This window comes from Cardiocondyla obscurior, linkage group LG05 (assembly GCF_019399895.1).
Source record: "Cardiocondyla obscurior isolate alpha-2009 linkage group LG05, Cobs3.1, whole genome shotgun sequence".
Lineage (NCBI taxonomy): Eukaryota > Metazoa > Arthropoda > Insecta > Hymenoptera > Formicidae > Cardiocondyla > Cardiocondyla obscurior.
In genome coordinates this window covers 649483-661700 of record NC_091868.1, presented here as the reverse complement: position 1 = coordinate 661700, position 12218 = coordinate 649483, and the positions used below count along the sequence as shown (strand labels likewise).

The 12218-nt window shown below is 44.2% G+C and overlaps 1 protein-coding gene across 3 annotated transcripts in view; it reads left to right on the top strand.

Annotated features, from left to right (window-relative positions):
- The first annotated feature begins 322 nt into the window (after nucleotides 1-322).
- Nucleotides 323-12218, top strand: part of Sona (sol narae) — a 41874-nt gene continuing 29978 nt past the window's right edge. For all 3 annotated transcript variants that reach the window (XM_070657359.1, XM_070657357.1, XM_070657358.1), the window contains exons 1-2: nucleotides 323-679; nucleotides 2210-2528. The gene's annotated coding sequence lies outside the window, so the exon portion shown is untranslated. The remainder of the gene's footprint in view (nucleotides 680-2209; nucleotides 2529-12218) is intronic.

Genomic DNA, 12218 nt, shown 5'->3' with positions numbered 1-12218 from the left:
ACACCGGCGAAGTCCGAACCGCGAGTGGTACCGAGGCGATTCGCACGCTGCTCGCGAAGTGGAGGAAAGTGAATTTGTCTTTCGCTGGCCTCGTCGGCATTGATAAAAAAATGAAACGAAATCATCGAATTCGGCTGCTTCTGAACATCCGGTCACGTAAAAGGCCGCGTATTCGAGCGTCGATGAGCGCCGGGAGCACGCGGGGTCCCTCGGACGGGCCCCGAGACTTCCCCACTTCCCGCGTCGACTCTCGCCACCCGCCACCCGCCGACCGGCGACCGCCGACGGCCGCCGCCGTCGGCGCGGTGTGTGTCGCAGTTACACCGAGTCCGTTCGCGCACTCGCATTAAATTTCGAATCCGTGCCGGCGCGCGTGCCTGAGCACCATCCGTTCGGCCGATCTGATCCGCGTCTCTCCCTTCCCCCTAGCCGCGTTTTCCTCTTTCGCGTGAGGGGGTTTTCGAATCGCCACCACCGCCATCGTTCACCGCCACGCGCCGTCCACCGTCATATCTTCGCGTCAGTCTGGCGGCGGGGTGTAATCGGGAGAGGAGGATATGTCCGTCGTCCGCACCGCGACCGCGTGTAACCCGAAATTCCCCGTCGAGTGACCGTGCGAGATACGAGATACGATTACACTTTACGGATTTAGAGATCGAGGAAATTGGCGCGGGTTACGGTAAGTTCAAATACCGCGCCTCGTGTTTCGCGCTTTGTCCCGAGGCTCATTTTCGTCACGTCCTATTCCCTTCGATTCCCACCCGAGTGACGAGATCGCGCATACGGGAACAGCAGGCGTGATTTCGTTAAGTTGGAGATTAAATTTGGACGTCTCTTCGACGCTAGAAGAAGAACGGACTTCCGTTGTCCAGCGTAATGAAATCGATCTGTATCCGAAGGGAGAAAGTTTCGCGCGGGTGGCGTCCCGAAATTCGAGAGCCGCGCGCGCCTCGCGTCGCGCGATGAGAGTCAAGTATGTGCTTCGCGTGTATCAACGGGTAACTCACGTGTGTGGAAAAGCAAACGTGTTCTACATTTTCGCGACGACGTGACAGACTATTCGTCTTTGAACCACGGATGGAATGCTCGATCCTTTCTCAACTTCGATTTCGTCAAACCTCACGTTGTAAAACTCGCAGGCCCGGCGATTACCGAAACGTAACTTAATTATGCCGTCGCGAGAAAATGACGTTCATTAACGTCGATAAAACGGCGAATAAATTAAATTGCCATTTCAATGAAGAAAATTACACAGGCGGCGCGTGTATACTTTCCGCGCGCAAGTCGAAGTGAAGAAACAAAGCTGGTCAATTTCACGTGGCAAAACTCGCCCCGACAATTTCGAAAATTACCCGCGAAAAGTGCGCGGAGCAAAGCGGGGAAATTATATTCATTAACGTCCTAAATCCACGAGTAAGTTAAATTGCCGTTTTTTAATTGAGAAAATTATAAAGATGTCTGTAACCTTTTTGCGATTTACGTGGTTAAACTTCCGAGCCGATTAATGCAACGCGAAGCAACGCATGCGCCCGAGAGCGAAACGCGAACGGCACGAAATAAGCGCTTATATTCTTCCCCGCTGACTTTTCGTCGTAAAAGGCGCGCGACTCTTATTTCTGGCTGCGCCGCGGTTTTGCGTAACCGGGAGGACGAGTTTTTTTTTAAACGACCGTTCCTCTTCTTTCCTTCTTTCCGGTTTTTTTTTCTTTTTTTTTTTTTCTTTCTTTCTTCTCTTTCCCACCTCGCTTAATCGAGTTCCGTACGCGTCTCTCCGCTCCCAGGTCGTTCGACCGGTGGACAGACGCGGAATAAAAAGGACGAATTTTCATCGATTCTTTACATTTTGATATCGGGGTGTCTTCGACAAACTAAACACCTATGATCTCGATATTCACTCCTCATCATATATCCTACTTCTCTATACTCTTTATACATATTCCTATTTCACAATTCCGCTTACTTTCTTTCATCTTTTCGTCAGAGGAAGCCTCGAGCAAAGTTGCCTAATAAATCAGTCATACTCTAATTCCATCCTCTTTTTTTTTTTTTTCTTTTTTTTCTTTTCTTTTTCCCGCCCCAAGTGAAAGGTGCGGCAAATTAAAATTTGCAATAGTCAACGTTTGTGACGTCCCGCGGTTTTTCGTTTACGAAGATATTCCTTTCTCTATTTTCACCGTTGCTTTCCTAATTTTTGTGTGCTGGTGTACAGTGATCATACGGAGAATTGATGCATACGGAATCGCGCGGAAGCGAGAAAACGGCTGCCGGAAACGCGCGCGGATCGAGAAGGCACGTGACGCCGTGATCCGTCGTATCTTGAGCCACCCTCGGTACCTTATCGCGGGCGCCGATCGGCGCGCATTGTGCATCGTGCGACGAGGGGCAGTTTACACCACAGACGACCACTTATTTACCCTACTCTACTCGTCATGCTGAAGATCTCGCCGACCGCAGCGATGGAAACATGAAGACCGCGACAGATCGCGCATCCGATCGACGTAGCTCCACTCTTACCGACCATAAATGACGTAAGTGCTCCTTCATTTCGCCACATGTACCCGCGTAACGATTCGGCACGTCGCAAAACAACGCGGCGGTACGAATTCGCGGCACGATTGGGGACCGTTTTGTTTCCAAATCGTCTTGCACCAAAAACGACATTTCGCAAAAATCGAGGTTGCGACAGTTATTGTAAATCTCGTATTATACATTTACAGCGATCTCGCAAGTTGTGCCTACGGTGATAAATTAGTGCAATCCTTTTCTTTTTTTTTTCTTTTTCTTTTTAAATTCGAGAGTATTTTGTAACACTCTTTCTCAAGTTTCTTAATTTAGTGGCCAACAATTTTAATTGAAGTAAAATGTAAAGCAGTCTGCGAGTTGGTTTTTTTTTTCCTTTTTTTACCGCGTGGATCACGATTAATTTTTTTCTACAAATTCTACAAACAAAAAAGAGTAATTCTGTTTACATGAAATTAAAAGTCTCGAATTCTGTCTTATAACTGTCGCGTGCAATTTCCATATGTGATACCCAAATAAGTCGAGAGAGACGGTCTATAGGGAATACTCTGTCTAGTTTATCTGGCACACGTTTGCGTAATGTCGCGCGGATTCTCCGAAAAAAAAAAAAAAAAAAAAAAAAAAGAAAAAAACGCTTAATTAAAAGTCACATGAGATTATATGAGCTTTTAGGAGCTAATAGATAGCATTCCCGGAGACGTTGCGAAACTTACGTCGGTGAAAAATGCAGCGAGGAATGTCATTAATCGCCTCCGCTCTTATTCAGTTCTACGTTTATTCGAAAAGCGTAAGCTTGCTATTTACTTTCAAGTAATATTATTCGCGCAGCGTAGCATACGGCGTGTACAAGTTTCACATTATCGCTCTTGTTCATCTAATTATTTAATCGATCGTTTGATCGATGAAAATTCTGATTTCGATTTCCAATTAATACACACGATAGAAAAAAAAAAGAAAAAAGAAAGAAAGAAAGAAACATCGCCGATCCGTTTTCGTGCAGCACGCGACTAATCAAAGATCCGCGCGCTTCGAACGATTCGGGAAGAAGAGTACACCCAACGTTCCCGTTCGAGAGAACTCGTCGCGCACGCACAGCGTCGAAAGTGAGATCTAATCACTCTCGTTTCTTCTCACCAGACGGGGTCTCCCGCGGTCGCGAAACGGAACGTCCTCCCGGACGAGCGTGCGAAACGCGGTCTTGATTTCTTTTTCCAGGAGGAAGCGGATCTCTCGAGCGTTCGTTCGTTACAAACGTGTCTCGTAACTTCGCGCTCGAGCCAATGTCGAAAGATTAATCTGATTGATTCCATTAAAAGGATATATCATTTTTTTTTTTTACTATTTTTTTTTCAGGTTCGCGGACATTGTCCTCGAGCCCGCGGTTAACATCGGCGACGATCGAATCCGCGCGAGAGAGCGGATACAAAAAGAGAAAAGCATACGCGCGCGTAAAAGCAGGGCGGAATAAAACTTTCGTTTTCAATATTTGCGACCGTACGAGCTCGTACGCGCGAACCGCAACCACCGCGGATCGTACACGTTGTATAATGTTACAACGTAAGTGCGCTCTTATATGGCTGATACCGTCTCTACTGACGTTGACCTGAGAATTGCCGATCGGTTCCAATTAGGCATCGGTGCCTACGAAGCAAAAGAATTCGATCTCGTTTGCGAGAGGAAAGGTACGCTTCGTCAACGTCTGGGGGATTAAAATACAGCCGCGAAGTAAATGCGGAAAACTGTAATCCCAGTAGGAAACACTCGGGCTTTTTGTCCGTAACGATTATACTTTTCAAATAGCCGCGCGCTGATTTTTCGTTTTATTTATAACCGTCTGGTGGTTAGATTAGACGTTGTCGCAGTCCGCCTTACGAGTTTCGCCGCGCCGTTAAGGTCTCGACGCAATCTACGGAATAAAGTACTCCTTTTAGTCGCCGAGTAGCCTCTCGTTCAATCTCCTCTTTCGTTCGAACACGAAATCAACGAATGGGACGTCATTACGCGCGAAAATTAACGAAACCGCGAACTTTCTTCGAAGAAGGAAAGGCAGCGTAAAACTTTGCCGCGTACAGATCCGTTTTCCGCAGATCGATTTCCATCTCGCAGTCTCATCATGTACGAAATATATCCACTCGAAAGGGAATTAAAAAGAAAAAGAGGAAAAGAAAAAAAAAAAAAAGAGAAATAAAGAAAAGAAAAGAAAATCACACGTCGCTACTTGATTTCGACTCGATTTACTCAGAGTAATTCGCCATAACCGCGCGGGTTAACTCACTTTTGCATAACACCGTGCAATTATAGACTGATATATGCGACGCCGCACGGCCGAGGTTGCTTTCTGTTTCTTTGCTCTAACGGCTGATTTAATTTACCGCCGCTTTCACGTGTGGGCAAAGCTGTTACTAATTGCGCGGAAATATTCGACGCGCCGTGAAGTTTCCTTCCGCTTGGCGCGCCGTTTCCTCGATCGTCTTTCGCTGTATTAACGGGACTCATGAAATCAGAGTTTCGATACATTCGTTTTAAAGTCCCGAGCCATTCCATCGTAAAGGGGGGAGGGTGCGGAGGGTGGGCACTTTCACGCCGGGGAGAAAAGCAACGTTTCGATAAGTATTCGCGGTGAATAGTTCACGTACGAAGTAGGACGCCGCAAGTGTTGCGTCGGTCTCCATTAACTCTCGGTAGCAGAAATTTTATATCGCGCCTTCGTCTTTCCGACGTAAATTGATCACCGAGCGTATCAGCGGGCTGTAAAATAATTTCTCGAGAGCTTAATCTTACTCTCTCGATTATTTCCTAGTTGCTGTAAATTTATTCCGTTCTAAAATAAAATAAAATTAAAAAAAAGAAAGAAAGAAAAAAAATATATATATTGAGAAGCGTTATATATAAACGCGCGATTATCGCGAGGCTTATTTGCACGGTAATGATACGGCTAACTAAATGTAGAATTAGAAATACCTGAGAGCTTTCATTTATCAAAAACAATCATTCTAACGACGAAGGGGTTAACGGTTAATGATTCCGCCCGAGACGGATATATCGAATTGCGAAACTTTCCACCGGGGATATGTTTTAAGTCCGTTTCGCAATCGCGGTTATCGTCGATCACTCGACGTCTCCCGAGACGTCATAAGTGACGGAAAAATCGCGCAGGCGATCCCGCCGATGATATGATAATAAAGATACATATGATGTATGGACGCTACGTCCGGGTTGGCAGTTATCTCTTAAGCTTTACCGCCTGGCGATTCCTCGAGCACGTAAAGGACATTTCTGACAATCATCGTTGAGTAACGAGTTCAGTCCCGAGGAAAAGGTTACGATCGTGCCGTCGTAATTTTTTTTTTTTTTTTTTTTAAATTTTGTTTGAGGCAATAATCCAGATTCTTTCCGTGTTTATATATTATATAATATATGTATATTGAACGCAAAGCGCGAAATATTCCACGTGCGTAAAGTACGTTGAGAATCTTCTTTTTGCAACGCCGGTTGCGCATACCTTCGAATGGCACTCGTATTATTAATCGTATGTATTAATTACTAAATGATTAGACGCATCAAGCGTGAATAAGGATAGCCTCCGCGATTACTGTCATTGTAAACAAATTAAATCATAAATCGCAATCATAAATATTCTAATATAATGCGTGGAACCTTGAAAATGCCAATTATCATGTAACGCCGCGATATAAGCCGTATTGGTATTACGAGGACTGCATTTATGATGCAAAAGGCTATGTGTCCCGTTTGATATATCGCAAATTGAAATCGCCGTTTTAAGTGCCACGGTTGCCTCACTGTTTCTCCATTACGCAATACCCGCGCGGTTGCGCCCGTGTCTTCGAAAAGGGTTGAACATCCGCAGCATCGCAAATCTTATCATCGTCGACTTCGGTCTCGAAAATTCGTCAAACGTTTCCGATCGTTATAAATAAAAAATCGCGACTCGCGCCAGAGCCTACGTGAAATTTTCACGATCAAAGGTCAGTTCGTCGCTGTCGTCGTCGTTTAGCGTATTACGCCTGGAAACTTTCGTGCAAGAACGGTACGATTCAGTAAAGCCCGAGACCCTGATTGCAGACTCGTCATCGTAACGAGATGACACGGGTGATGGTTGACCACGTCACTGCCAGTGCGCAGAAAATTACGGTCTACAGACTCGCCTGCCTTTAAAGCACAGCCAGCTGAATCAGCTGTGCGCGTCCGCCACGATCGAGCGTGTACCCCCTCGGCGATTGCAAAAGTGAATTGCCGATTTCTTAAACGTCGAAAGTCCTTTCCCGCGAGACTGTGAGTCGCGGGACTCGGTACGCATTCGAGTCGAGACGCGGTCCCGTGAAAGAGAGAGAAAAAGAACCATAGGCGCGAATCGTACTCGAGAACTCACGGGCATTGACCCATATACAAAAATCAGTGTCGGCTTACTCGCCGTGTCACAAGTACAAACGAACAAAGTCGATTAATGAGCCTCGCGAATGAAAAAGGCGAAACTCGCTCTCGAGGAGCTTTCGTCTTGAAAAATTTACGCGGATTATAAACTTTCATCGCTCAATTAAGAGGTATAATGTACTTTTATATGTACTGTCACGCTTGAACTTTTTTCTCTTTTATTTTTTTTTTCAATTTTTGTTGCCGCGAAATCACGATAACCACCTCTTAAAGTCGTCAATTTCAAGTAGACTCTTCTCGTTTTATCGCCGTGTTTTGCGCCTGTTTACCAGAATGCTTAATAAAGACGCGTCATAAAATCGAGAATGAGGGAGGTGTGAAACGATACGCGAATATAAAGAAGCGGTTGTGAGTGGCCACTATCATCGAGCTATCATCTCTGTACTTGTAGAAGAAAAAAAGAAAGAGAAAGACACACAGAGAGACGCAGGACAAAAGACAGCCGCGAATAATTATAGTGCGCGAAATAACGTGATGCGATTAGAGAAACAGCGCGAAGTGTCGGGTTTACGAGCGGCCCTGCCGCCAATAAAAATGCGAATTTACTTTCAATCGCCGTAGCATTGAGACACGGCGCTCACGTGGAACACCACGTGAAAACGTAGGTGGCGAGAACGGCCGCCTTCGAAAGAGCGGCGGGGCTCACCTGCAATTAGAGATTTGCGATCGCGGATGTCTAACAGATCTACGGCCGCGAAGGGGGAATCCTTTGACGTTGGGACGAGCGACTCGTGGCTCTTCAACGTGCGATATACTTTCGCGACCTCGGCACGAAGCATTGCTTCTCTCTCTCTTACGCAACGAGCCGTCCGATCCCTGCACCAAAGATGTTTATTCGCGATACGATTCTTTTCGCGAGGCAGCGCAACGCGGCGTGGCCTCTCATACATTTTGCACGAATGCTCCCGGTGGAATACCGATTTTTCTCGGGGGTTATCAATAAACCGACGTTGACGTTGAAAGCGGCGTCCCCCTAGAGCCCAGCGCGCGCCTGTTTATTTTGCGAAATATCCATCGATATTCCTGACAGTCTCGCTCTTATTATACGACGAGTTCTACAATCGTTGTTTATAAACCTCTTGCGATTGCATCTATGCGCGGTCGCTCTAAATCTCCTTTCCCGGCGGCTCATTGCCCCATTCGCGATATAACGAGAGAACATAACGAGAAAAGGATTTATCTTAAATTTACTTTTCGTCCTTTTTTTTTTCTTTTTTTTTTTTTTACCTGTTATTAACGGTCGTATTTATTAAATATATAGGCGGATTGTACCTCGGAGTACCTACTTAGAGCTAAAGGTTCGCGGCGTAAGAAGTGTGTTTTACTGACGAATCAGTTGGCACATAATCCCGCCCGCAGCATCCCCGGGTCAAGGATAATGACGAAGACGAGAGCGCCGTCGGCCGGCGGGCGACGACGCCGTCGACGACAAGACGCGCGGAGTCGCGCTCTCCGCGTCCCGGTATCGTAGCGGCGATACGGTGAAAGCTGATATTTTGTAACACGCTCCTGCTATTCCGTTCCATTCCATTCCATTCCATTCCGTGGTATTGCCCTGCTGCAGCCGTCCGTTCGTTCCCCGACTCGGTTCTCTCGTCGCATACACTCTCGAGAATCGTCTCTCGTAATCAAATGCGAGAGCCTAGTGACGGCGGCACAATGGCAGGCGCACCCAGAATACATTTTCCCTCCCTCCCTCCCCCTACCTACCCTCCCGTTCCGCGAGATTCTCGCGGCCGTGCAACGCGGGATAGTTTGTCCGTCTATACAAGATGACAAGTCGTCGAGAAGGCGCGCGACAAGCCGACGTTCGATTAGCACGCCGCGATGATGACAGAGTAAGGAGCGGAATCGAGGAAAAAAAAAAGAAAAAAAAAAAAGCGGAACGGATACTTCTACGGGCAGCAAAGAGCTAGCAACGATCGCGGTTTATGTATTAATAATTTATTGCAATTTATTATATTTCTTATCAACGCGCGACAAATGCGGGCGACGAAGCCGCAGCGGCGAACGAATTTTGAAACGTTTCAACGTCGATCGTCAAAGTCGGGGGGGGGGAATAAGTCGCGCGACTGAAATATCAAATTCCGGCAGGTACTCGATCAACTGTCCGACGTTCACCTTAAAAATTTCGACGTCGGAAAAATGCGCGTAACCTTGACACGCGCCTTTTCGACCGCGGATCTCCATGGCGAAACATGTTTCGAGCGACAAGTGCGCAGATTATATTAATAGAGGTCTAAAGTACAAAAATCGTGCCGTCGATCCTTATCGAGAATACCGCGATCGAATGAATAATTAATTAAGTTTTTACGCTTTATAGAATCTCGTGATTCCTTCGACAAAGCGAGCTATTCGTAAATTAAAAAGATATGTAAACGAGTCATAAATGTCGTGGATGTTACATTTTTCAAGCTAATCACAAAATTTTTACTCCGCCGGCGAATATTGAGATGTTAATTTGAATTTACAGTTAAGATAATCGGAGGCCTTAAAATATGTGGAATCAGTCTTGAACGTGTCATCGTGTAACGGTAAATTATCTGTTATTGAGAGATTATATGTTTTTTTTTATTTATTTTTTTAATAAGAAATCTTTTTATTTTATTATTCTGAAAAAGAATTCTATTGGCTGCTATCGTTGTGGAAGTTGTGTAACTAGTAGAATTTTTAGCCAAGAGAATGGTTGTGTAACATTAAATAACAATGTTACATAAATTTATTCTGCTTTTTGTATCGGAAAGATATCGAGTCGACGCGGTTGCTGCACAACTTGCACAAACGTTGGTTGCGATCGCTAGTGCAATCAATGCGCGCTCCAAATTTAACGGCCATTATTTCGTTTACGCACAATTAATTCTTTAATAGACTTAATTTAGAAAAGAACGTTTTATTGATTAAATTAAGAAGCAGGCGCGATTCGTTTCCTTATTTTCTACATGAATTTATACGTCGAATGTAACATATACGTAATTTTATTTTATTTTACTTTACTTTTTTTCTTTTATATTATAATAAATTTCTATTATAATGGTTCTTACTTATCTTAATTATTTTTTTCGCTTATTCCTATTTATTAAATAATAAATTCTATTTGCGACAATCAAGGACCGTCGCAGCTTATTAACAGTTTTATTATTCGAGAATATCTTAGCATGCAAATATGTATAGTTACCGATCGGAAATAGTTCAAGTATCACGACCCATTAGAGCGCGGGTGTTAATTTGTTGTCTCGGTATCGAGGTGCGAATTATAATTTGTGCTCGACAAACGATTGATTCATTGCACCTTGGTTATGTATAACGTGTCCTCGATCGCGAGGAATTCCCGGGAATTGCTATCTTATACACATAGCGAAGGGAACAATCCCGCCAAGCGATTTTCTACATTTCAGATACGTTGGGTGTATTAACTTTAACCGAGTTCAGATAGATCTGACATCATGGATATCCGTCTATGTTCAACCGAGCGCGAAGACCCGTAGAGGGGTTGCGCGTTTTTGCGCGGATAACTTTACTTCACGTACTTTTGCCGCTTTACGACTGTAACGTTATTGTGCCGCTAACATTGCAAGGGCGTGAAAAAAATTAACGCGACCGATACGACGCGATCGCAAGAAAGCTTACATTGAATTAAACGAATCAGATAAGTAGGGAACTATTAATGATAACGCGGACTAATAAATCCGGATTCGTGCCGTCTACAAAATTCCTTTTCTCTCGCACCAAATCTGAATTTAAGATTGAAATAATCATTGAGAAGTTTGATTTATATTCATCTGTACCGTTACATTCACGCTTATACACGTTCTATTCGTCTCAATGGAAACTACTCAGCGAGAGCTCTTCGGGGGGTGAAAGGGGGGAGGATTTATCAAAGAAGATTGCAGTCGTGTGTAGCAACCGAAATTAGTAGGATGGCAATTTTCTTCTTCTCTTTTTTTTTTTTTTTTTTTTTTTTCTCCGTAATGGAGCCATCAGCTCGGCGCATAACTCACGATCGCACGGTTAATGATCTTTATTTGCAAGAATGCGTGTGCTATTTATTTATGTGCGCGCGTTACAGCTTTGACCTGGATTTAAGCAAGGATTTAAAATCCACCTGAATCAAGGAAAAACGTTCGCGCAGCGACGGACATTCTTGCGGCGATTATTATTTTTACGTACGGTCTTGTCTGTCATTACTACTAATAACTCCGCCGTTATAGCGTCAGTTACACTTAGAGGTAGCACTTGCAATTGGAACTTTAATGACTGCACCGCGGTTCTGTACAAAGCGGCGGGGCTTCGCTCCCGAGTCACGTACATATCTAAAAATGATTTCGCGTTGTTCTTTTCATTTCATCGCGCGCACACGATTATTATTCTATCGTACATGTTTACTAACAAAGAGACAAAGAATGAAAAGAATTGAAAATCAGATCGAAATTAGCAATCACGGTTTCGGAAAAGGTATTAAAATTAATTAAAAAAATTATTTTCTATTAAGAGAGAAACTTATTTCTTCAGAAAGTTTAGTAACTCTAGGCCAATGACCTTTACGTTCTCAAGGCGGATATGCGCCATGTGATCCACAAAGATTTATTCTCGCTAGCTCGACAAATTTTTCATGCGTGTCACGCACGAGGCGACTTATGCACCAAGTTTTTAAGCCTTTGCTCTGTGAGAACCACCGAAAAAGATATCGATCTTAGATCTTCGACGCAATTCAACGGCGACAAACCACGGGTCTTTCCTTCCTGAGCATCGTTTTGTTTAATTCGTCGGCGCGTTTAGAGTTCGTGAAATAACGCTACACTCAAGAGAAGAAAAGAGATTCCTACAAACACGTATTTGAGCGCTGCCGAGAAATTACCGTGCTAAGTGATCGTAATTCAAATACGTTGTTTCTTCAGTCTTAAAAAAAGAAAGGTGAAAATCTATTTTACATTTCACGCCGGCAGTTCTTTTAACTTCTTGATAAAACTTTTTATTTTAACTTTAATCACTTTAAGCATCTTTATCTTTTTACCTGTTTAGTATTTCTTTTTTTCTTTTTTTTTTTTAATATTTTTTTCCCCCGATTGCACGTTCGATGAACGTTGCACAAAATACGCGTACATCATTTGATGCATGCAAGATTCGTTTCGTCATCGGTTGAATACCGTCTCGGGCCGCAAGTCGCGAGTGAATACTTAGCGTTCGAATACAGGTCAGGGTTGAGAATCGCTGCACCGGTTAAAGAAAGATACTTTGCCGTTAGGTGC